The sequence below is a fragment of the Ambystoma mexicanum genome, chromosome 4p (assembly GCF_040938575.1).
Source record: "Ambystoma mexicanum isolate Mex_15411 chromosome 4p, UKY_AmexF1_1, whole genome shotgun sequence".
Classification (NCBI taxonomy): domain Eukaryota; kingdom Metazoa; phylum Chordata; class Amphibia; order Caudata; family Ambystomatidae; genus Ambystoma; species Ambystoma mexicanum.
This window is the reverse complement of record NC_090927.1, coordinates 830,464,279-830,489,662: the sequence shown is the minus strand read 5'-3', so window position 1 is coordinate 830,489,662 and position 25,384 is coordinate 830,464,279. Positions and strand designations below refer to the sequence as shown.

The 25,384-nt window shown below is 45.0% G+C and overlaps 1 protein-coding gene and 1 long non-coding RNA gene across 4 annotated transcripts in view; one reads left to right on the top strand and one right to left on the bottom strand.

Annotated features, from left to right (window-relative positions):
* Window positions 1-2,977, bottom strand: part of FBXL4 (F-box and leucine rich repeat protein 4) — a 597,180-nt gene extending 594,203 nt beyond the window's left edge. For 2 of the 3 annotated variants that reach the window (XM_069606409.1, XM_069606408.1), the window contains exon 1: window positions 2,880-2,977. The gene's annotated coding sequence lies outside the window, so the exon portion shown is untranslated. The remainder of the gene's footprint in view (window positions 1-2,879) is intronic. The other variant, XM_069606410.1, reaches the window with a different exon arrangement.
* Window positions 2,978-13,157: 10,180 nt separating this feature from the next.
* On the top strand, window positions 13,158-24,459 carry LOC138453499 (uncharacterized). Its single transcript, XR_011260442.1, has 3 exons — window positions 13,158-13,221; window positions 19,058-19,246; window positions 20,204-24,459. It is a non-coding gene; the product is annotated as an uncharacterized lncRNA (long non-coding RNA).
* Window positions 24,460-25,384: the final 925 nt, after the last annotated feature.

Genomic DNA, 25,384 nt, shown 5'->3' with positions numbered 1-25,384 from the left:
AGGTGATGTGCGTCACCATACAAAAAGTAGATGCATATGGAGTTTGTCAGACTCCCAAAACAGTGAAAACACATAATCCAAAAGGTCAAAACACATGATGCAGTGGGAAAAGGGTCTCACTCACTCCAGGGTTAAAATTAAAAAGTAAAAAAGAGCTGGGGGTCTCTAAGGTTGAAGGGAATTCGCACAGAAATGAGAATTCTCCCTAACATGACTGCACCAATATATGCCAGTATTCACATGCACTCCTTCAGACAGTATTCATGTTTGCTTTGTGCAAAATCCAATAATCAACAACCATAACGAAAAGTTCCTCAAGGATAAAAAAAAAGAAAAGAAAAGGATCCAAAAAAGAAAGAAGAAGCAATAAACAAACAGAACCACAAAGTTCCATCAACTGCCCACAACCTACCAAATACAAGCGACAACAAGCCACAAACAGCAAAGACTAAACCCAAAAGACCATGAAAAACACCAATCGAAAGAGGACGCCCACTAAAGAACACAACCCACACATCATGCCTCGCCACAAGAAAGACAAAGAAGCCAGAAAAGACAACAGAAATAATAAGAAATCCCAAACCACTCAGGAAGGCACGGACCAGCATGATCCCACAACCCCAAAAAACTTGACAAACATCTGAGATGGCCCAAGGAGACATACAAATAACAAAGCAAAGACAGACTACAATTCTCGCTACCTGTCCATATACGACAACGTGGTAGACAAAAAGAGCACAGCAACAACAAACCGACAGCCAACAAGCTTCACGAATACAGACCCAACCAGGACACCAAACAGATGACAACTAATAAACCATCCCAACCCGGTCTCCACCATGGACAATACCACAACAAGGAACTAATTGGAAACCATCACACTCAATCTACACCCCCTATATCACCAAGACTGGAACAACAGAGGGGTAGCTACCCTATTATCACCTGGAAACAAACCAACCCCACCATAAACCTTATCAGCCTACTCGACAAAGAGACTGACCAACAAAGAACCACCCCACCCAAAAGACTCAACTGGGAAAAACCCACCTGGAATGGAAATCCAACCAACACACCGGTCAGAACAAGCAATACTAACAACAACACAAAAGGGAAATCCAGCAAACTACACTGAAGCCTCCTCAACATTAGATCCATGGCAAAACACTCAAAAGAAACCAATGACCTCCTAAGCGAAGGAGGCACAGACGTGCTCTTCCTTACAGAGACCTGGCTATCAGACAACTATTGTCTCGGGAGGATAGCTCAGCGGCAGCGTGCTCTTCTTGGAAGCAAGACGACACAGAGCCACACAGGTTTGATCCGCGGATCTGCGCTTAGAAACCTCTGGGTATTAAGAGCGTTATACATAACCTATCATATCATATCCTATCACATAAAGCCATCACGAACAAAGCAATACCCGACAATTATAAATTAATACACGCCAACAGAGAAAACCGGAGAGGAGGTGGAATCGCAATTATACACAAAAACATGCCTGAGCATCTCGAATCATCACAACCAAAGCGGAAGACTATGAATCCCTCCTAATCAAGATAGAACTCAACGACCAATCCAAAATAATATTCCTAGTGATCTACAGACCATCTTCTTACAACCCCAACTTTGCAACCAACTAGCAGACGAGGCAGCCATGCTATCAACCCACCACGACAACCTAGGTGAAAGAGATCCCACCGATACAAACAGATACAAAAGAAGACACACAACAATTGGATCACCAAGGCCATTGACCAATTAGCACCAGCTAAAACATTCAAAAACAACACCATAAAACTGGCAACAAAATGGTTCACAGAAGAACTGAAGAAACGCCAAAAAACAACTGCAAAATGGAAACAAAACAGAGAGAACAATACATCAGACAAGACTAAATAAAATACCAAAAAGACAACTCAAACTGTACAAAACAACAGTCCTCAAAGCAAAAAAAAAGCTACTACGCCACAAGAATCAGCAAACAATTCACAGAAAGACCTCCATCACCCCTACACAAACACCTTGTGAAAGTCACTTACACCAGAGCAGGGTCTATGTAGAAGCTTCACAGCAGTTACTGCGTCTGGGGCATTATCCTGCGCAGGTATTATTATATATGTAGTCACTTACACCAGAGCAGGGTCTGTGTAGCAGCTGCACGGCAGTTACTGCACCTGCGAGCATTAGCCTGTGCAGGTATTATTATATCTGTAGTCACTTACATCAGAGCACAGTCTGTGTAGTAGCTGCACAGCAGTTACTGTGTCTGCAAGCATTAGCCAGCACAGGTATTATTTTTTGATAGATATATATATATATATATATATAGTCACACCAGAGCAGGGTCTGTATAGTAGCTGCACAGCAGTTACTGCGTCTGTGAGCATTAGCCAGCGCAGGTATTATATAGTCACTTACACCAGAGCACGGTCTGTGTAGCAGCTGCACAGCAGTCACTGCCTCTGCGAGCATTAGCCTGTGCAGGTATTATTAAATATTATTAAATATGAAGTCACTTACACCAAGAGCAGGGTCTATGTAGTAGCTGCACAGCAGTTACTGCGTCTGCGAGCATTGCAGAGCCTGAACCATACCGTAAATGAGCTTCGGAGCAGCTACTGTGTCTATAATGCCAACAACAGGCTGCCCAGTGTAATTTCAAAACTAGATGTTCAGAAAATCACATAATTACAATATTTAATTACAAGTAATAAGTACAATATAAGGAATTACAGCTTCAACGTGCATTCCTAGAGGTTGCAAAAGGGCTCCTCTTAAAAACATAAAAACAAACGGGTGAGAACGTCTAAGAGTTGATGGATGGTAAAAGAAACGCATATTAAATTCACTACAAGAGTTGGATCGCATGCACTCACCCGATGCTGCCTGAAAACTGGACATGAGCATTTCGTAAAGTGTAATGTATAGTTCCCATTCGAGAAATGGACCATACAAAGGCCCGCCTCCACTTCATCACGTGGGCTGCTCTGCATCACGTTGGTTTCAACGTCCGCTTCATCACGTGGGCTGCTCTGCATCACGTGGGTTTAATCGTTCACTTCGTCATCTTTCTTGCACGAGCGGGAAGGTAAGGCGTTGTGGGAGTGATTCCTCCTTTGCAAACACATTTCGTGTTGTTGATTGTTATTTGGTTTCTGGTAAGTCTTAAAGTTATCTCATGTTGATTGTTACTTTAATGCAGAGCGGCAATATTGGGAAGTGGGTTTTTCTGTGTATTTTGGTGGTTTGTAATGTGCACCAGGGGTGAGGTTTACTTAAAATGCAGGCGGATTTTTTTTTTGTTATTTCAGTGTATTTTTGGGATATGTAACGTGCATCACAGGGGTGAGGCAATATTGGGGCTGGGGTATTGTGTATTTTGGCGGGTTGTAATGTGCAGGTGGATTCAGTACGTTTTGGGGTTTTCTCATGCAGATGTGCGATTTGCACGGGGAGATGTGTTTTATGGAGTGGGGCTGGGCACAGTGCGTGTCTCCCTTCCCAATGGGACTTCCACTGTACCAGTGAACAGTACAGCAAACAGTTATCCTCCTGGCTGGAGGATTTGGTATGTGCAGCAGATGGGGTTATGTGTTTTACGTAGACAGACGCATTTGGGTACCAATTTCTAGCAAAACTATTTTTTATTTCTCCTGCACGTGGCGGGGGGGGGGGTGCGATTTGGCATTCCCCAGGGAGGGGATTTTTCTCATTTACCCCTTTGCAATGTGTGGAAGAGAAGGCTAAACGGCTGCTTTGTAGTGCTTTCATTATCAATCATGCATTTAAAGTCCCTATGAGACCCGATAGCATTGTGTGTTTGTTCAAAAGTTTGCCGATACTTTCTGAAAGGCCTTTACGGCTTAATGACGTGTTTCTGTTACGTTGTTGTGACGTTTTCACGTGGGACGTCTACTTTCTTAGGAAGAGGATTACAGAGGAAGGAGTGCGCCACGCTGTGCATGGGCAGGTGTTTATTTTTTATTGTGCATTTATAACGAAAACAAGGGATAAGTTGCTGGACTTGGGCTTTAGGCTCAGATATTTGGAGGTCTCAGATGGAAGGCACCAGGCTAAGGATTTCTCACGAACAAGACAAGATCGTACTGTCCACAAAGCAAAACCAGCAGAGTGAGTCATCTAAGTATCTGCAAAGGGAGCCATCAAATCTACAATCCAGTAAAAATCATCGAACCAAAGCAGCCTGTAGCGACAGGTCCGATAAACGGTACCAAAGGGTAGACCATCGAAAACCCCTTGACGGTATACTGACCAAGCTAAGGTTTACAGTTGATAACTCTAGACCAAAGGATAAACAACCAGGACCAGGAGATAAAAAGCAGGGACACCATGAAAAGGGATCAGGAATGCCGAGTATCCGATTGGGGAAAAAAAGAAGCAATAGAGCCTGCAGGATGGAGCCAAGCAAAGATCTCTCTTGGCTTCGTGGAATACCAGGGGTTTCGGACACTTATACTCTGGAGAAAGCAACTTCTTAGGAAGGGATATCAAGTTTTCATCAACCCCGCTATTAAAGGACCCAAGGGTAGGTAGGCCTTGTGCTGGGCTCTTGACTCTAATTAAAGAGGATAGAGATCTGCAGATATTGGATCATCGAACACCTAACCCATGTGTCCAGGTGCTAAAACTGGTCAAAAATAGAGGGAGCCCTGAGACTCCTCTTAATCAATACATACTGGAGCAGTCATGACTGCGAAATGGATAAGTATCTGGCAGACATTATGGAACCTATTGACAAATCCATGTTTGAAGATAAAAACAAATTGATTTAATTTGCAGTGAATTGAATTTAAAGCTCCTGGATAAAAAGGGTAACCTGAAACGAAGATCACACCTTGAAACCAGTGAAAAAAGCTGGATTGCTGAAATGAGCACTAGAGAAATGACAATGCTAAATGGTCAGACACAGGGCGACCTGCCGGGAGCAGACACCTGGTTCTGTAATCTAAATAGTGCGTGCATAGAGTATTGCTTTGTGGCAGGAAACTTAAAAGTGGATAAAATTATTCACCGTTAAGAAACAGAAAAAAACGTGACCATGCGCGCTGGAAGTGGGACTTCGGTGGAAGACCAATGAGGGTAATCAACATAACACACGCTCATTAGAACTATTATGGGGCAGGAATAGGCTATGAATTAAAGCACCCGCCATTCCCAAATTAGTTATCTGGCCAATAACATCAAAAGTAATAAAAATGCAGTGGAATACAGATGGTTGCTGAAGGAGTTTGAAGTGAAGAGGGACAGGAATAAAATGACTACAATTTCAAGGAAACATGCATATAATATAGACCTGGTGAAGATGAGGAGGAAACATCGAGCTGATCTCCGAGGACGTAGATGAAGTAATCTGCCTGATAAAGAGGAACGATTGAGGCAAACTAAACAACTGTATAAAAACTGGCTGAAATCCTCAAATATCTGGAGAGCAAAGGCAGATGCTGAACAAATGCTAGCAGCGATCAGCACCTCCTAATGCACGATCCCTCTGGGAAATTATAAACAAAGGGGAAGATTTCCAGTCTGCCTTAATTACTAATCGAGTCTCAAAGGAAGACTGGGTGAAACACTACACAGCCCTCTTTAAAGCAAATGATGCCCCTAAGTCCACTCAGAAGAAGTGTAATTCATCCCCCTGGCTTATTGAAATCGACCAGACGACATATCATCAAGAAACAAACAATTGAGCTCCTGGCCCAGATGGCATATCTAACCATATGCTTAAAGAAAATGGGGAAGCCTGGACTGATTTCATCCTGGCACTCTTCCAACAGATCATTAGAACCAGAACTATACCGCAAACCTGGAAGGAAGCCCTGATAGTTCCCATTTTTAAGAAAGGAGATTGTACAAACCCCAGGGACTATAGGCCAATTGCCCTCTTAGCTTCCATTGGGAAGCTTTTTTCTTCTATTTTGCTAAGAGACCTTTAAAAGCTGGGCCATCAAGGCAGGCGTCTTGGATTTACGCCAGACTGCTTACATGACCGGGGTTGGGACACCCCTTTTCAACTTATTTCTCTTAAACTTGTTAAAGTTAAGCACACTGGAAACAAAAGGGAACATTTTTTCTAGGATTTATCGACCTCGAATAGGTCTTTGATGAAGTCAGCAGAGACCTCCTGTGGGCAAAATTTTAAAAAATTGCACTGCCCAGAAGACCTCCTGGAAGCTATACAAGTGCTTTATACAAATACAACAGTACAAATAATTGTCTCAAAGGGAGGCGATATGACTTTTAAGGGCATCAAACAAGGCTGTGCCTTAGCCCCCTTTTTATTTGCCCTATACCTGGCGGACATAAAAGATTCTCAGGAAAAAATACGAGCATTTGCACCGAAGTTGGAAGACTCCGAGCTTTCCTGGGTCCTATATTCAGACGATGTTGTCTTCGTTGACCTAACTGCTATAGGGCTCCAGAGACGAATTGCTGAATTGAAGAACTATTTGGATCGAAATAGAATGAAAATCAACACAGATTAATCAATGATCCTGATGATGCAATCTGCTTGAGGTGCCAGGAAAAAAGACCCCTTTCACTTGGACAGTTGAAAATCAGGCCTTGAAAATAGCTGATTCAAAAACTTACCTCGGGGTCAGAATTAATAAAAATATCAATGAACAGGCACAATATAATTTTATCAGGGAAAGACTAACCAAACTTACAAACCAGGGGAGAGCCCTGCACTGGAGATATGGAACTTACTCTATGATCCCAATTATCTCCTTTTACAAGCAGATGGTCGTGCCTCACCTGACCCACGGAGCAGAGTCATTCTTAAATTTGCCGTGTGAATCATGGGGGCAATTCGAGGCATGTTTCTGGCGAAAAATCCTTAGACTTCCAAATTGTTTACAAGTTGCCACAATTGGACATGAACTAAGACTTCAATCCATGGCTTCGATAGTACTATGGAAGACAAATCTCTTTCTATCGCAAATGCATACTAGACAGCCCGCCAATCCCTTTTGAGATTTTGTCAAATCCAAGGGTGAATAAGGGAGATAAATTCTTTCAGACCTGGAAAAAGAAATGCAGTGATCTACTACTGCATTATAATATTCAAATGGAGACACTCAAAAATAACCCGCACAAGGCTAAGAAAATCCTCAGTGAGCAAGATTTGGTTGAAACTGATTCTCTGAAGGCCCAAAACAAATGCTGTCATAACATCATTTGGGAAAGGAAAAAACTGAATCATCCCCCTCCGTACCTAACAAGATTTCCCTCAACTATTTACAGGGAGTTAATGATGCATTGCAGGCTTAACCTCCGGCCATCGAGGGAAGTGCAGTTTCTAAAAAGTCAGATCACACTGCAAGACGCTAGTTATCGTTTCTGTAGAAACTCTGAAATCTTAGAAACAACTAGACACTTGACACCCTCCTGCCCTAAACTTTTACGAATAAGGAGCAAGTATCTGGAGGGCACTATTGCTCAACTTGATATAGCCACAGAGGAGGAGTGGAGGGAAAGACTTATGACGGTAGAAAAAGTCAGCCAGACATTGGATGCCCTTAAATTGGTGGAATTGATGTTCACCTCGCTAATGGAGGGTGATGAACTGTGTCCTGATCTGTGTCACGAGGAGGACCCCTAATGATGCCCTAAAGTGAGAATGGACTAACCTTTTTGTATGTTAAAGTTTGACATTTTTGTTTAACCAATAAAACAATAAAAAATGTACATTTAAAAAAAAAGAAGCAACAGGTATATTTGATGATGATATTTTTATTTGTATTGCGCTCATACAGAGGTATTTCAGAGCACGGCAAGGGAGGGGAACGGGAGAACAATACAGCATGGGTTTGTTTGTCCTACTTGATTTTAGTTGCGCCAACAGCGGATCTTTGTGTGTCTTCTTGGTTGGTATCCCCAAACATAAGTGGTTTATGGCTGTGCCGCACACGCCGAGAGAATTTCAGGGCAGATTTGGCTGCCAGCAGCAAGTCTGGTTGTACTGCCATCTTCACCCTTATCCAGTGGTGGAAATTGAAAGAATTTGGTGGGTGGTCCCACAAAAGGTGGGGGGCCGAGTTGAAGAGGGCAGTGCCCAAAGAGGCGGAGTTTGAGGGGCCGGAGCTGGCAGTTGACTCCTGTCAAAGGAAATGCCCAAAATAATAGTTTAAAACGGCACAATTTCTTTCATGCTGCTTCTTTTCCAAACTATATATCAGTTCCACTTCCATGGCACTGGTGATGTTATTTCACTAGGTGAATAATAGTTTTGACCAGTGTTGCTGAGTAAATATTCTTTAAAATGCACAATTTGCATCCCATTTTATTAAAAAAACTTCCCCTTGGGTACTATTCAAACAGGGTCAGAAAAGTAATGAATTGCCATTTACAACTATGGGCCACTTGTTCATTGGTGCCCGAGACAATTTTATGGCCCAGTCCGACCCGCACTTGTACACGGGAGCAAACCGTACCAGCCATCTGTGCACCACAACAGTGTTAGTCTACACTGTGATCTGAGCTCAAGCAGAGGATTATTTTAAGCATCATTAAGAAGAGCAATTACTCTGGCTAATGGTGAAAGAGCAGATCTGTGGAGAAATCCTGGTTTAAACCGAGGGATTGTCCTGCAACCTTATTTTTAAAACCTGCTGTTTTCTGTTCGCCATAAGCAGCGTTTTACTTGAACCACACCGGCAAAGCTCTTGCAGCTCCCCTCTGAAAGCAGTTGGGTGGCTGCATCGTGTGGGATAGTTTCAGTGATAATGGGGGTATTTATTTATTCATGCAATGTTGCATAAATGAACAGGGTTGTGGTTGAAGACTGTAAACTCCTCTGGTGACCCTGTGCACCCTGCACGGGGTCACCAGAGGAAGTTAGTTTGCTTTTCCTGCAGCTGTGACCTGTATCAGTCCTGCTGTGTACACGTAGGGGAAGGAGCCATCAGAGCACTCATGTCGGCAATGAGCTGCTCCGCCCCCCTACTCTGTGCAGGCGCTTTCTTTTCTTTTTTTTTCTCAAAAGTAACCCACCGCTGAGCATGGGTTTGGGGTTTGCGGCGGCTGACTCTGGCCGGATGTCAAGGATGGCACTCTTGTCAAGAGTGGCAAAGGGCCCCCAGGTAGGGTTTGGGTGGCTGTGTTAATGTAAGGTGACAGATAAGTACACACACAGCAGGAAACTCATCAAGAAAGAAAAGTAGGCAACTGTAGTTGTGAACAGAAAGGGGCAGGAAATACAAAGATACAAACAAACTGGATTCCCTCTTGGGGTGTATGCAGATATGGAAAAAAGAGTGTTCCACGGACCTTTGGAAACTCCAGCCTTCTGCAGGGATTACTATTACAGAGGCCCACTCTGTCTGCTCGTGGCTGGGAACAGCTGTGGGTGTCTGTTAAACAGAAAACGCGACAAGGGAAGGGGCAGAGGTTGCCTGCCGGAAACCAACAGTCAAGCTCTGTACAAAGGATCAACTTAAGACACAGAGACAAGAACAGAAATAACCAGGGACAAGGAAGTCTAAGAGAAATCTAGCAGAAGGGAATGAAGGAAGAAACGGTACAATAGAAATGGGTAAACTAAAGGGGAGGACAGAGGAGTCAAGGGAGAGAAGGACAGGGATCAAGAACAAGGAAGAGAGCAAGGGAGCAGCAGCCAGGAAAGAGGGGAGCTGCAAACAAGGAAGCAGGGCTGCAGTACCCAATGGTACAAGGTACAGAAAAACTGTAGTGGATTGCAGAGGACTGTAGTAGGCTGCTAGGCAGAGAGTCCAGAGGAGCAGGACTGAGAGCTGTAATAGGCGGCAGACAGAGAGCCCAGAGGAGTAGGGCAGCAAGGAGCGAACCCAAAAGAACAGGGCGTAGAGGCAGAGAGACCCAACGGTCAGGGCTGAAAGCAGAAGAGAGTAGCAGGCTGCAAGGCAGGGAGCGGAGCAGAGCAGCAAGGAGCGAGCTCAGAGGAGCAGAGCAGCGAGGCAGGGAGCCCAGAAGGCTATGGCCGTAGGCAGCGGAGTGTAACAGGCTGCAAGGCAGGAAGCCCAGAGGAGCAGGGCTGTGAGGCAGGGAGCCCAAAAGGCTAGGGCTGTAGGCAGCAGGGTGTAGCAGGCTGCAAGGTAGGAAGCCCAGAGGAGCAGGGCTGTGAGGCAGGGAGCCCAAAAGGCTAGGGCTGTAGGCAGCAGGGTGTAACGGGCTGTGAGGCAGGAAGCCCAAAAGGCTAGGGCTGTAGGCAGCAGGGTGTAGCAGGCTGCAAGGCAGGAAGCCCAGAAAGAGCACTGGAACAAAAGCAGGAACAGCATACAAATTCGAGACAAGAGACAAAAGGCAAAAAGGGGCTGAGGGTACTCTTGATTCAAGAGACTGAGCTCCTGCAGGCAGCTGCTTAAATACCGCTGTGCCCTGTACTGAGGCAGGCTAATTGGCAGCACCTGGAGCAGCACTTCCTGCTATGCCTCCTCCCTCTCTGGTCCTGAGATGGTGGAAGCAGCACTGATCCCTAGGGCTTCTGGGGATTGTGGTTCCAATGCTGAGGAATGGGAATGGCCAGGAATTGATAGCTGTAGCAAGGTGCATTGTGGTACATGTAGTTAGTTGAGTTATATAAGAAGGCACCAGAGTCACGCAAATGGGAATTAAGTACCAAAGTGTGAATAGGGGTTGTTCCAAGAGTATTCTGAAGATAAATGAATAACAAATAGTCCATGATGGTTGCCAATGTGTGCGCCCATGGCGCAGGCATGACGGTGGATCCTGCGATCTGGTGCCTGATCTCGGATCCGACGAGAGCCGGCCCAATGACCAGTGCTGCCGTTATCTGCGCAACACGGCTTTCACTGTTAAAACAGCAATGTGCTCACTACGACGGCATGCAGTTCCCTTGGTATGATTTCTGTAACTTTACTGGGAGATGTGCCTGACTTTACCGCTCAGTGCTGCCAGGCAGTGCATTGAGCTGTACCGGCCAGAGTCTGTACCACAAGATGTCTTTCTTGACCCCATAGCCCCATTATTTCCTTCTTTCTGTATAGGACCAACTCCCTTCATTTCCCTGCGACTTGCTTGATTACCTGCGTTGTCTCACTAAGTGCCTGCATGTTGCTTTACTAGTATACAGTGAAAATGCAAACTCCTATGTAGTCTTGCCAGCAAGATAACGCTGAGTATTTAGCCCTAAAGAAATAACCATACTGTAGGCAGAGGTCTTCAATCAGTAGGGCGTGTGATCCGGGACAGCGAGAAAAGAGAAAATACATGCTCAGTCAGTGCAACGTGATGAGGGTGCAGAAATAAATGCCGCCTGGACGTGCGCTTTCCTACATTTGGATCGCGTGTCCACGCTGCGTTGTTGCTTCCTGCTAGTGCCACCAGCTTCATATTGCCTGGTAAGGGATGCAGCTTCTCTGCTCAGACCGCCACACCACAGTTGGTGGGAGTGCTGGGAAGCAAGCGTTTCAGGCCTTTTTTGGTCCCTCTGCTTCCCTCTCCCCCTTTGGACCTACAAAGACTAACTTGTGGGGAAAGGTGAGCAGGGGGGCTGGATCACCGCAAAGCTGGTTCCCCTGCACCCCTCTCCCTCTGTGCCCCCCACCTTGCTTGCCCATGGGGGAAGAAGAAGCGAGCGGCGACGGAAGCACGCATTGCCAGTGTTGTTTGATATCCAGCTCTCCCCACAGCAGATTGCTGGGCTCTCCAGCAATCTGCCGTGGTGGAGCCAGATATCAAACACAGGTTCCCCCCTGTTTTGGCTGTTCCTCTGCCTCGTCACCCCTCTGGTCCATGGGACGGCGCTGGCCGGGTCCAAGATCCGGCATCAGACATCTCGTGCCGGATCTCGGGACCCGGCCTGCTTCAGCCATGACCAGGCTTTACCTAGTCCACAGCTTTGCAGAGTGAAGCTGGGGGCTCGGTAACCTAATCTAAGCAGTGCTCCTTTCCCCAGCCGCCAATCGCGCGTTTGCTGGCTCTGTTTTGTTCATCCAGTTTGTTTTTTGTGTCCTGAAAGGGACACCACAGAAATCAATGGGCCATTAACATCACTGTGGCGAGTGGGGGTGGTCACTGTTGAAAGCAGGCATCCTACATGCAGGACACATTATTGTTCAAATGTGCATTTTACACATTGAAAGGCAAAAAGTAATTTCCAAACTCAAAAATGCTGCAGAAACTTGCGTTCACTAGTTTTCTTTGAGAAAAGGTGTATTTTTTTTGTTCCTTCCCTGAGCACCACACCAATACAGTTTTTCTGTTTATCATAGGTTATATTCATAAAGATGTCATGTTTACAAATAATTGCTTCCATTCTGCTGACAGCAGTTATTAGGAAATTAAACTGTGTTCATGGGTGCCAAACAGAGGCAGACATTCCCCAACCCATCACTTGGCCAAACACATTTTATAGCACTTCCTTTTTTTTATAAGTAATTGCAAAAAGCCATTCGATTTTAAAAAGTTTTGTATTAATATTTGTTATTGTTTTGGTTAAATTCAACCTTAAACACAGTCTCAGCAATGGTCTGTCAACCTGCAGAGCTACCCTGGGAGCCATCTACTATAGCGCATGTCTATGCATCCCTTGATGTACTAAAATCACTGCATTACCAACAGTACATTGGGTGCACCGCTGCCATAGAAGTGATTTAAAGTGGAATTAATGTATATAATCCTGCTGTGGGTGCCAGGCCTTCGCCTGCATGTGGCACCATATGTTGCAGAGAAGGCAGGGGCCCTCGTGTCTGGCATGGCGGCCGCGTCAGTCTGCTGCTACATCAGCGCGGTCACCTAACTTCAGTAGCTACATGGCTATTACTCGATGTTTCCGAAAGTTGGCTTGGTGAGTTAAGAACTACATTGTCGTATTCTATGTAAGATGAATGATTGTAATGTCAACAGGCTGGACATCTCAACTGTTAAGGGTAAAACATAACAAGCTGATGCTCGCTCGCTCTATTATTATTATTTTTTTTTTTGTCTCTGTGACTGAGTCACGTTTTCAGGTATGTGCTCTGACTGCTGTCTCAGCCAGCAAGGGTGGACTGGCCTATAGGGAACTTTGGAGATTTCCCGGTTGGACCCTGCACCCTAGGTCCCTTTTGTGTGCACGGAAGGATGCGTGCCGACTAGAGTGTAGTGCGCAAATATTGTTACGTTCAATCTCGTACGTCTAATATTTTTTTATTGTACAAAGTCCCCATTAGCTTTAACACCATAAAAAAATCCTGACATCTGTATTAGGACTTCCCGACGGTAAGCATGTCTTTTTTTTAAAACGACTGTATTTTGCTGTGGGTGATGGTGGGGTAATTTTAAAGGTATAGTAGGAGTCGCAATCAGGGATTTCAAACCTATTTTTGAGGCTGTTCCTTTCTCATGTCCTGTTTGGGGCAGTACTGAAAGTTCACGTCTCATGGGAGTTGCATTTACAGTACACTCTGTACTCTCCTGGTTTCCCAGCGGTACGTCCTGCTTACTAGCTGATGCGTTACACCCAAGAGCTGGTTTTAACCCCTACTCATTTTTGGAGTCGCAGGTAGACCCATGTATCCTTGACTAACTGTTTTCATTGCAGCAGCATCGCTCCAAGCGTCTGTATGTCAACCTAACCACCTCTGTCCCAGCAAGACAAATCCAGTGAAGCACTTGACCCAGTCACGCAGGCAAGGATTTCTTTTCCCTATGTAACATTGGTTGTGTAGGGTTTATATCAGCCCTTTGCAATGTGCATCCAGGTGTGGTTTTCGCCGCCCTGTGGTCTAGTCCAGGACCACAATTCAACAAAAAATTTGAGCTAGAACTTCACGATCTGAACAGGGAGTGTTCTGAGACTTGTATTAATCCAAGCCGCAGTTCTGACCCATTTCTGCTGAGTTTGTTTTTCCCCCCAAGCATTTCACATGGTATCGTTTTTCTCCGCCTCCCACCCCACCCCCCTCCAGCTTTTTCACATGGTTCGTTTTAAATCTTATGTGGTGGTTGTCAATTTAAATCTTTTTAATTTTTGAAAACTTGAAATGGTTTTTAAAAAAAAATAACGTGACATAAAAATTTAACGTGGGGGTTTGCAATGTTTTCAGTCGGGCTCCTTTTTTAGATGGATCATTGGTACTAAGTGAAAATTTCACTGTACTGATTTGGGGGTGAGGGTTGATTTAAAAAGACCGCTCTGTGACCGCACAGAGCGGTCTTTCTAAATCAAACTATCATACTTGTCAAACCCCTGTTGCACATGAGTGCGCGCAGGGGCTGACGGGCGCTGTAAGCCCCAGCAGAGTCGTCACAGGAGGCAGAGGTGAGTTTTGGACTGTGTGTGTGCATGTTGGTAAAATGCATGTGTTGGGGGGGAGGGGGAAATTAGAGGTTCGGGAGTCTCCCTCCTCCCCCCCCCGATTGACACGTTAATGAGCGGGTTGGCATTTTGGGTTCACATGGATCGCAGTGCTGACAAGTTAAGCTGCAGTGTGTGGTTTGTGGCACTGCATTAGCAAGCCTGAAGCCAACACTTAAGGCGCATTTGGAAACAAATCCTTAGCAAAAAAGAGCAGGGGTTGGTTTGTACGGCATCTGCGAGGCATACACAAGCAAAAGACCCTGTTAAAACGTGCCCTCAGTACCTGCAAATTCTTTGGAAGCTTCTTAACACATTATCTGGGGGGGAAAAAAGCCCTTTACAGATGCGGAGTAATTCTGCCAACAATTCTCACTGTCAACTGGGTAATGCTTAGTGACAGTGCAGCAGAGAAATGCAAAAGTATCTTTGTCTGACACCACAATTTTCCGCCGCATCACTGACCTGTCCTCTAACAGTACAGAATTGATATTGTGCTTGAAATATTGGAGAAATATTTTGTAAACCAATTCAGGGCAGAGCAACTGCATCTATAGTCATTGACATTGTTAACTACTTCCTAAATTCCCATTGCCTAAAGTGGGAGGCGTGTGTTGGTATTTGCTTGGATGGTGCTCCTTCAATTTCTGGTGCTAGAACTGAGTTAAAAGCAAAAGTGTGGGTAGTAGCTCCACATATATTGTGGACACACTGCGTGATCCCCCGGGAAGCTTTGCCTGTGCGCAATATGGGGAATGGACTCTCAGAGTTTCTGACTTCTATTTGCATTTTATTAAGATGCACCGCACAAGAACCCGTCTGTTTGCCACATTATGTGCAGAAATGGGAGCTGAACATGATGCTTTGTTTCATGGAGGTCAGGTTGCTCTCCAGGGGCAAAGGTTTTAAATTGTGTTTAGGATCTCTGGAACAAAGTGAGATGCTTTCTCTTGGGTTTAGACCAGACGAAAGAAGAGCCTCTGTTTGATTCACACTGGCCTGAACCACTCTCAAAAGTGCTTTCCAGAGGACAATTGTAGCATCAATGACTGAGTGGTTCAGCCTTTCCTATCGGACGCAGGGGGCTGGCCTCCTCCCAATACACCTCCAGGAGGAACTAACAAAGTGACCGCCTACTGGAGAGCCAATTTAAAAAATTGTCCTTGGGTGGATTTTGGCAAAATGCAGTTTCCTCCTTTATCCAAATGCAGTCAATGTACTGTTACCGTTCAGCACCTCGTACCTTTGCAAGATTGGGTTTTCAACTTGTGCAGCCTTAAAGACTAAATATCGGTCAAAGCTGGAAGAAAACCTGTGGTTGGCTATTGCAAAAATTGAACCCAATAGTGATGGCTGGCTGCTGAAAGGCAGACCCACCCTTCACACTAGCTCTCCAGTATGCCACTGTCTAACTTGCAAGTGACTGCATTGATGGTAATCAAGTTTTTGTACTTATTTATTTCCTACAGTAACGTAGGACATACTTATCGAAATATACTTTGTCATGTCCCCTGTAGCAAAAAATTCTGAATGCTGCGTTTACAAATATTTGCCCTCTATTGCAAGCAAGGATTTTGAAAGAATGTTGTTTGGTACCCACACCTCCATTTGACACCTTTCTACGGCAGATAAACATTTTGGAGTCCATGTGGATAGAGGGGCCATACCAGGTCCCTTTTTTTTAGGGAGGGCTTGGGGTCAAACAAGTTTGAAGACCACTGCCTGTAGAGTGACTTATCTTGTTATCAAGATAAAAAGGGCAAAAAACCTATTGCTGGCACGGCTGTACATCTATTTTGATTGGTAGTTTCGATGAGCACTTATCCTCCCTGGTCCCTATGGGACAGTGCACGTGTGGGCTTAAACGGCAGAAGCTTAATGTACTAAACCAACCTTTGCAAAATCCCTGGTTGCTTTAAAGTGGTCCATTAACAACGTGCTTGCTGTGCCCTTGTGTGCGATGTTGCTATGTGTCCGGTACGGTGCATGTACAACTTGTGCACATGACCGCACCTTCAGTGGGTACGAGCAAAATCATTCCAGTACTTTGTTGCACGGACCGAGCGATACTCAAGATTTGACTGTCTGCTTAAGAACATTGCAGTGTCGCATAGCCCCCGTGAGAATGTGTATTGTATATAGAGGGCACAATGCTTGCGATTTTCAATAAGTTGCTCAGACAGCTGCATGCCAGTGCACAGACACCCGCTAGCATAGATTTCCCTTGTCTGGAGATTGTTGATGTGTGGCTTGTGGGAAGAGTGTGTGACTTTCGCAGCATCTTTAATATTGCTTAATTCTGAAGCAGGGTGCCAAGTGGCCGTTTTGTTTGGCTCGCATGAAGGCTGGCTAAAAGTGTGTGGCAGACTGTTTGAGCTGCTGTTTGGTACAGGGTGTGCTGCACACACCGCCAGGTGTAGTCTCGGGCTGGGGGTGGTTGAAACGCCCTGATGAATGAGTTCTTTGATTCCTGCGTTCCACCTAATAGTGGCACAGGGTGCTTTGGGCTTAGATTTGCTGTTGTGATTCTGCGCACAGAGAATGGTTGCAGATATTGGCCATCCAAGCTTTCATGAAGAAAAAAGAAAGACTCCTCTAACCAACAGTGGACAGATGCCCCGCATCTATTTCTCTTAACAATGCTTGAACCTGACCATTGCTTTCACTTAAGCCATTGAACACCAGCCAACTAAAAAAAAAAAAAAGTGCCATCCATTAATTGTCCAGCAACTGAGTTTGCATTAAAGGAGAGTCTCAACGCCCCCCCACCCCCCTCCTTTTCAAGCTGGGGAAGATTGCTGAGATTTTTGTAATGTGAAAAGCGTACAGGGCAGGTACTCTGTGAAGTTCAAGGTCAAAGCACCCCTAAAGAGGTTCTGTAAAGCTGCCCCCCATAAAAAGCAAACTGTCTGGCATTCAAAGACTCATTTTGTATTGTAATGCTTTTGAATATTATTTTTTTCACTGCTGGAAGTTACGGATGCTATACCCGCGAGGCAGAGCTTTTTTAAAGGGCACATAGATGGCTTGTTTACCCCCGTTTTCCATTGCCTTTTCAGTTCACAGCAGGGCTAGTTGTGCAAGCTTTTATGCGCAGGGCACTATGTTCTAATTCCCCTCATGACTCATGCTCTACTCCATCTACGTTTAGTTTGTTGAACACTTTGGGGAAATCGCTACATGATTTAATATATACAAATGTAAGTTTCAGGGATTCTGGATTACTGCATGTTCTAGTTATACTTATGTCACATTCTCTATATAGGTTGATGAGGTTCCCGGAGGGATTTTATTGCCCCTTGAATGAGGTTTGTTTTTTTCCAACCACTTGACCTCAGCAGTTAATTGAAGATAGTTTGCCTGTAAACTTTATTGAATGCTTGCTAGGGATAGTGATCCCTGTCATTAATTTTGAAAATATCTTTTTTGATCATGGTTTATGATCTGGGGTGAATGGTTTTTCTAATGATGGGACCAGTTCATTCTTGTTAGATGATGTTGGGCTATTTTCTTGCTTGTCTGGACTTTTCAGCAGCCTTGTGTATGAGGACTGGTGCAGAAGCGGGAGTTTTCTGACCTGGGACCTGGGCGTGAAAGGACTGCTGTGAATTACTTTGCTATTTGAGAAGTGGGAGATCACTTTAGTCCCTTAAGGCAGTGGTCTTCAAGCCGGTTTATGCTGAGCCCCCCCTTTGAGTAAAATCATTTCTGCCCACCCGCCACAAATGCTTATATTTTCTATTAAAAAGTCACCATAATCCTTCAAGCCCCCCACCAACTGGAATCCTTTGGGCCACCAAGTTTGAAGGCCTCTGCCATAAGGCGCCCTAGCTGTTCAGCATACAGACGCCCCCTTTTTGTGGGTGGGGCGACTCCTTCCCAGTTCTACACAATGACTGTTCTACTGATCAGGCTGATTGCTTTAAAACTGTTGCCAAGTAGGGGATAAATGCTCCTACTGGCTTCCCCTCTCTGGCTTTAATGCTGTTGCTGCACCAATGCCCCTGCAATGTTCCACACAAATAGTCCATGCCTTCCTCAGATAGGGGCACCCGACCCTCTACGTAACAGGTTATCTACATGTATCCAGCCGTGGTGCATGTGTGAGAAACCATGCCTCTGCAATGTTTACCCATGGCTTGGTTTATTTTTTTTGCCAGATTTTTCCACTGCTATGAGCGATGCACTAGTAAGCGGTGGGGCATAATTTATTGCACATTAGCGATGCTTATGGGGGTGGGAGACCTCTGACCCTTCTGGAGGATGGTGCCTGGCTCCTATTAGCAAAGGCCTTCCTGCTAAGGTGTAATATTTACTTTTTGTTCCCCTAGTAAAGATCACTTTGGTCATGGGTTTTGTCCCTGCATACCCTCCTATTTCCTGTAAATGTTGCTGTCTTCAAGCTGGGGTTCTATGGTTGATATTTACATTTAAGAAACTGAAACATGTGCTTGTCTTTTAAAGGACACGCACAACAAAATGACTGCAGCATTTTAGGTACAAGAGCTCTGCATTCAAGAATGTATTGCCTCTCCAGAACACCCACCTCTAAATTTGTGAACAAATGCAACCAGTTAAAGTCACAATGGGTCTTGGAGGAAGTTAACCAAGCACCAAGAGACGCTTCACTCATAAATCGGGACACATCAGGCAGGAACATCCATAGCAAGCGCACTATAAATTAATGGTTTTAGGTACAGACCTGGTTCACAACTACTTGGCACATACTAAATTTACATATTTTCTTTCTTCTTTTAGACAGTAACTCAAATCATCATGGCACTCTTTGATTCCGACAATTCTCTGTACATTTGAAAGGATGTGGAACTTGAGCCTTAGCAATTCCTGGTGAAATTAATTGGAAATTGCTGATAGAGGGTATCGATGAAAGTAGAAGAGAAATACGTGAAGTAAAGGATTTCAAGGCATTCATGCTTTTCTAGTTAGGTAAGCAATGTGTGTGTGTGTTTTTTTTTTTTTTTTTTTTTTTTTTTTTTTTGTTTTGTTCATCTATGTGATGTTTGGGGGAGGAGGGTACATCTGACTTTGGTATGCGGAGTCATTCCCTTTTTTCACACTTAGAGATGAATGCTACACAATGCCCACCTCATTTACAGCATCTCTTTCCTCTAGAGTAACTCTCTAAAGCACTCTACCTCCTTAAAGTTATGTATACAGTCTTCGAATGAAAGTAAAACAATATCATCGGGTTATTCATCTGTAGGTGAATTTATTCCCATAAATTCAGCCGACGCACGTTTCGACCTTAGCCGTCTTGAAGACCTTGAAATTGAACACTTGGTATGGTGACCAGGTTTGGAAGTTGATTGTGAAAATATCTTGAAAAATGTTCTGGTAGTAATTGATAATAAAGGGTTGAGTCCTGAGAGACATGTCAATGGCTGGCGCGTTGTGCTAAAAGTCTTTAGGTGTGCTTGGAAATCCTGGATTGGTTCCCCAAATCGAAATTCCTAAACTATTATTTTTTTTTTTTTAACCTTCGATGCAATCCTGAAAATGTATTCCATAGGTTGGGGACCAATCTAGGATGTCCAAGGTACAGAGTGATTCATAAATACCAGTTTTCTGTCCTATTCATTCAAGGTCTTTATGCGTAGACCTTGTGGAATTGGTGACGCAGCTTGCCACCATTTATAAATTATAGTGGTCACAGCGCACTCTCAAGGGTATGTACCCATACACACTTTTATGTGTTCAGCTACACTGAGTTGTGGGTATGGGGAGGGAGGGAAAGCGCCAAGGAGAGTAAGAATAAGCAAAACTCCAAGGGGGCGGATAGGGTCACGCTTAAGGGGAGTCACCCCAGTGTACAGCTCAGGCAAAATGTTTGTTGTATTGATTGTCAGATTATGAAGTTTCAACTTGCCTTTTTCATACCCGCAGCCAAGAAACCGTATTAAGACACAGGAAACATTTGATGAAATAACGAAAAGCGTATAATTGAGGCTTTAAAAAGAAAGAAGAAAAAGCAGTTACTGGTGGAATGTAGAAAAAGAAGATGCAGTAAAAAAAAAAAGAGAATTATATTTTAAAAGCTGATGGGTGAAAACGGACTATTCCAAAACTGGCTAGTGTTCTTCATTCCTGCCTCTTACTTCACCTGGACAATTGATAGACACCGCATTCAATTGGCAGATGTCTGTGTAATGTTGCAGTTCCCAGCGATGTAGCTGTGCAACAACTGCAAAATATTGGACTATAAAGTAACCAGTCAGTGGTCTGCTACAAATGTTTTGTCGGACAGATCTAATTTGACAAGCTCAACTCTATCACCATGTCTTCTTAACAGTGTGTTCTTGCTACAGTATGACGGTCATGCCTGTATGGACAATGAAGGGACACCTACACGTTACCACACATCTCTGCAATCTTTCAGATTATGGTTTTATTTAAAAAAAAAAAAACAATGGAATTGGAACATCCCCACAACCGAGGTTGATTGCTACGTCAGCCCCTGCTACTAATCTACAATGTAATTGTAGCTCACATGCTGCTCTGTGAAACTCAACTTGCAAGTGCTCCTGTGTGTAGAACTATTATAGTTGATCTGGTGAATTTGTAGGTTGGTGCCAACTTGTAATGGTACATGTTTTTGTGCTATTGGATTTCTGTTGGGGGTCAACTAATGTTTTCGTGGGTATGGTGAATGGTCGAACTAATTTCTAGCTGCTCATAGTGATATTGTGAAGTGATCAGCAGTCTTGTCATGCAGGTAGACCTTTTAACGGATACTGTTAAGGTCACTGAAAGTGTTTATTTTAGTGCAGTGATTTGTAATTGTGGGAGGTTATTGGGTGTGATGCCATGTTAGCTAGAGGTGAGATATAAAATGAGGGAGTTTAGAGGTTAGTTCGTGACATTGTGGGGTGGATTTGTAGTTTTGTATACTAAATCAGCAAACCTTAGTTAATAACATTTGAGTGCTCTAGCAAAGATGTCAGGATTAGTCAGGCGAGTACAAAGGCAGCGAATATGGCAAGGGAAATGTGCACACAGGAACAACGACTCATGTATGCTAGAACCCAGGAGTGCAAATAGAGTGTGACATCAAAACCAATATATGAAAAGGGATGTGGGCTAAGCACCTGACCGCGAGGAAAGTCGGCAAGCGCCTTACCCCCAATTGCTGTTACAGGTACTGACAGCGCTAAACCCACGTGGAGGGCAAGCAATGACAGGATCTGTGAACTAACACTCTTGATGGTATTAAATAAGGGAACTAAAGAACTGTACTCACGAGGACGAGATAAAGCTCTTGAATGTCAGCTAGCCCACGAATCCTGTTGATGAAACTGGGACCCCGAAAGGCTAGAACAGCAATGGGAGGAAAACTAAATACCTAAGTTGGAATAGTGATTACAAATTAGTGAGGAAAACATAAGCATTCACACAGGAGCTAGCTAAAACCGCACACCACGCCTAATAATCAAATGGGAAATAAGTGCAGAAGTGCAATGGAAAACATGGAATGGATCCCAATAGAAAGTAAGGATCAGGAGCAGGGAAAAAACGAAATAACCAATGCAAACTTCTCCCTACCCCTCCAAGGAAAAGACAGGAAGCTAATCTAAGAGGAAGGCTAAGGCATACGGGTTTACAGCAGCAAAGGACAGAGTCAAAGAAATATAGAACACAGACAAACTGGGTTGCATCTAAAAGGGAAAGCACTGAGAAATGCTGCCTGCAAACAGAGGAAGACAAAAAGGGAATCAAGGGAGCAGAAATCAATTAGCGGATGAATCCGAGATTCAGGGCGGAGGAACAAGAAAATAGGAACTAGGAACTAGGTACAAAGGCAAGGAACAAGGAACAAGGGACTAGTCACAACAGGAACACTGCAAACGATGACCAGCGCTGGACTGAAGTAAGACTGAGGCTTTTAAAGCTGCTTAACGAGCACACGCCTCAGGTGTGCTGATTGCTGCACCTGCAGCCACAGCTGTTGCCTATCCTCCACCCAACCTTGTCCTGCAAGGGTGGAGGTGGAGCAGTGGGCCAGGCATTCTGGGAAGCATAGTCATTTGGTTAAAGAAGCATGCTGGCTGCCAAAAGCCTGGAATGGATCCGGAAGGGAAGTAGCTTGGAAAATAGGTATTTAGCGCTCCCAATTCATCACAGCACCGTAGCATAAGGTTCGGAGGAAAGGTCCAGTAGGGAATATACCCCAAATCATGCCCCCAAGTGGTGGGAACGGGAGCGAAGGGAGCGAGTCGTGACAAAAGATGGCAAGTAACAGCTGCAAATTCCATGTTTTCCAGTACACTATCCATAAGTCTAACCCTATTGTAATACCACCCATCTTGCACACAAAGAATCAAAACCCTTTTCCTAAATCGTTTGAAAGCAACATCCTCCTGAAGTTGTGTGCAATAATCGTTCACAATTTCAAACCCATCCTAAAGTTGTCACAGGGTCATCCTGGAGTAATCCCCCCACCTATCCTGAAGTTGTCATGGGGTCATCCTGGAGTAATACAAGATCATCACTGGAAGTAATCAGAACTTCTCTTGCAGTAGTTTCTGAGAACTCTAGATCTCATGTGAATATTTCAGCCTATACACCTACTTCCGGATGGCTTCTCAAGAATGATTCCAGGAAGATCTTCCTTTTTGACTTGGGCTGGCCACAAACCAATAAGAGCCATTGTAGATTGCAAATCAGATGTCAAGCCCCACCTGGTCCTGTCTTGCTCATTTTTAGATTCTGCCACAGTACCACTAGTTCTTTTTTCCATTTCTACCACTGCTTTACATTAGAAGGAAAGGTTCAGTCATGGAGGCTGGTGCCTAAAAAGAAGTGTTGGGACGTGGAAGTGATAAACTTGATTTTGTTTGAGGTCTACTAATTAACAAAAACATGTTTGTATAAATATAGATAGTAATCAGAGCAACAAGAATGTGCAGTTTTAAAAAATGTCATATTACCGTAAAAGTAATTAGTAATGATAGCTTAATCGGAGGGACAATAAAAAAAATGAGTTAGTAGTGCATATAAGCCTTCTCTGAATATGTAAACACTGAACACTAGAACGAGCAAGCTTACAGGTCACTCCAGAAATAGACGTAGTTCTGAAATCTGTTGCTTCTGCCTTAGCAGATAGGGGCACAGTTGATTTTTCTGATGACAGTTAAAAGATCTGGGATACCAATATCCAACTGCATAGCAATTGTTTCACAATGCCAATTTATAGACCTGTGCCCAATTCCCCATTATACTGGGCAACAGGCACCCTCTGACAGTACAAGGGACCCCTCTGCTGCACGTCGTACACCATTGAGCAAATCAGACTTGGTCAGTTTGCCCTTGTTCCGCACCTAAGCACCTGTACTCGGTGTGCAACTGGGTGCTTCACTATGTTCCAGCTGCTTTGCTGGGGTGACCTCTGAATCCGCGCCATGCTACCTGTCATTTTGTGATAAGCACCTTGTGAATTAGCACAGTACACACAGCTCCTTGACACTTGGCCCCAAAGCCTGCCATTGCATTAGGGTAGTGTCTAGTTCCCATTCGAGAAACTGACCCATGAAACGCACCACCCCTTCCTCGTCAGGTTACTTCAAGCACGTTACGTTCCCTGCAACGTTATGCCAACAGTAGCGACTAGTTCCCATCCGAAAAACGGATCATAGCAACAGCCCGCCCACTCTTCTTTACGTGACTTTCCACGTCATCATTGTGATTTTTGTGGAGCAATGAAATGGTCCCGGGGCACTTTCAGTGAGTGCTGAGCAGGATTTGGGAAGCTAGAAGGCTGTGGCTGCCGATGCAAGTGGATATTTTCTTTGGGATATCGGGAACGTTTCTGCAAGACCCTGGAGCGTTCGACTTCGTCTTGTCCCTAGTCGGTTTTCAGAGCGGGAACGGGAAGGCGCTGGATGACAATACAATTTGCATTTCGTTCGGGATACCGTAAATGTTCTGGCAAGACTCCAGGTTGAGATGGGGAGCGGAAAATTACATTTACCTTAAAAATCATGTTCAGCTTGGGTCGGGAGGAAGGGATAGGGACACAGTGGTGTGGGTCTGGATGGAGGGATAGGGACACAGTGGTGTGGGTTTGGATGGAGGGATAGGGACACAATGGTGCGGGTCTGGAGGGAGGAATAGGGACACAATGGTGCGGGTCTGGAGGGAGGGATAGGGACACAGTGGTGTGGGTCTGGAGGGAGGGATAGGGACACAGTGGTGTGGGTCTGGAGGGAGGGTTGGGGGCATCTTGGTGTGGGTCTGCAATGGATAGGGGCACATTGGTGCTGGGCAGAAACAGGTATGGGGCATATTGGTGTGGGTCCAGAGGGAGGGGATGAGGCACATTGGTGTGGGTTGATGGGAGGGATGGGGGACATTGGTCTGTGTCTGGGGGGAGGGATGGTTCATCTAGGTGTGGGTCTGTAGGGCAGGATGGTGGGGTCTGCAATGGATGGTGACACACTGGTGTTGGTCTGGAACAGGTATGGGGCATCTGTTGGTCTGGAGGGTGGATTGGGGCATCCTGGTGTGGGTGGGATGGGGACATGTGTGTGCATCTGGGGGGAGGGATGGGGCACATGGGTGTGGGTCTGGAGGGATGGGGACATTGTTGTGGGTGTGAAGGGAGGCTTAGGACACATTGTGGGTCTAGGGGGGGGATGGGTGTTCATTGATCAAGGAGGGATAAGGGGCATCATTGTATGTGTCTTGAGGAAGGGATTGGCATCTTGGTGGAGTCTGGATCACATGGGGGATCATTGATCTGGAATGGAGGGACAGGGCATATGATGGGGGCACTTCAGGGAATGATGGAGCATGTGGATCTGAGTGAGGTCTGGAGCACTCTGTTGGGAAGGAAGGGGGGCATCTGGGTGTGAATGGAGGGATGGGGTATGCATGTCTAGAGAGAAGGATGTTGGTTTATGGGAGGGGTGGGAGCATATGTGTATCGAAGCGATGGGGTAATCGGTTGTGGGTATAGAGAAAGGGTGGATGGCGCCATCTGAATGAGTCTGGAGGTAGAGGTGAAGCATATGAGTGTGGCTCTGAGAGATGGACCTTCTTGATCGAGGGATAGATGTTGGTGTCTTTGTG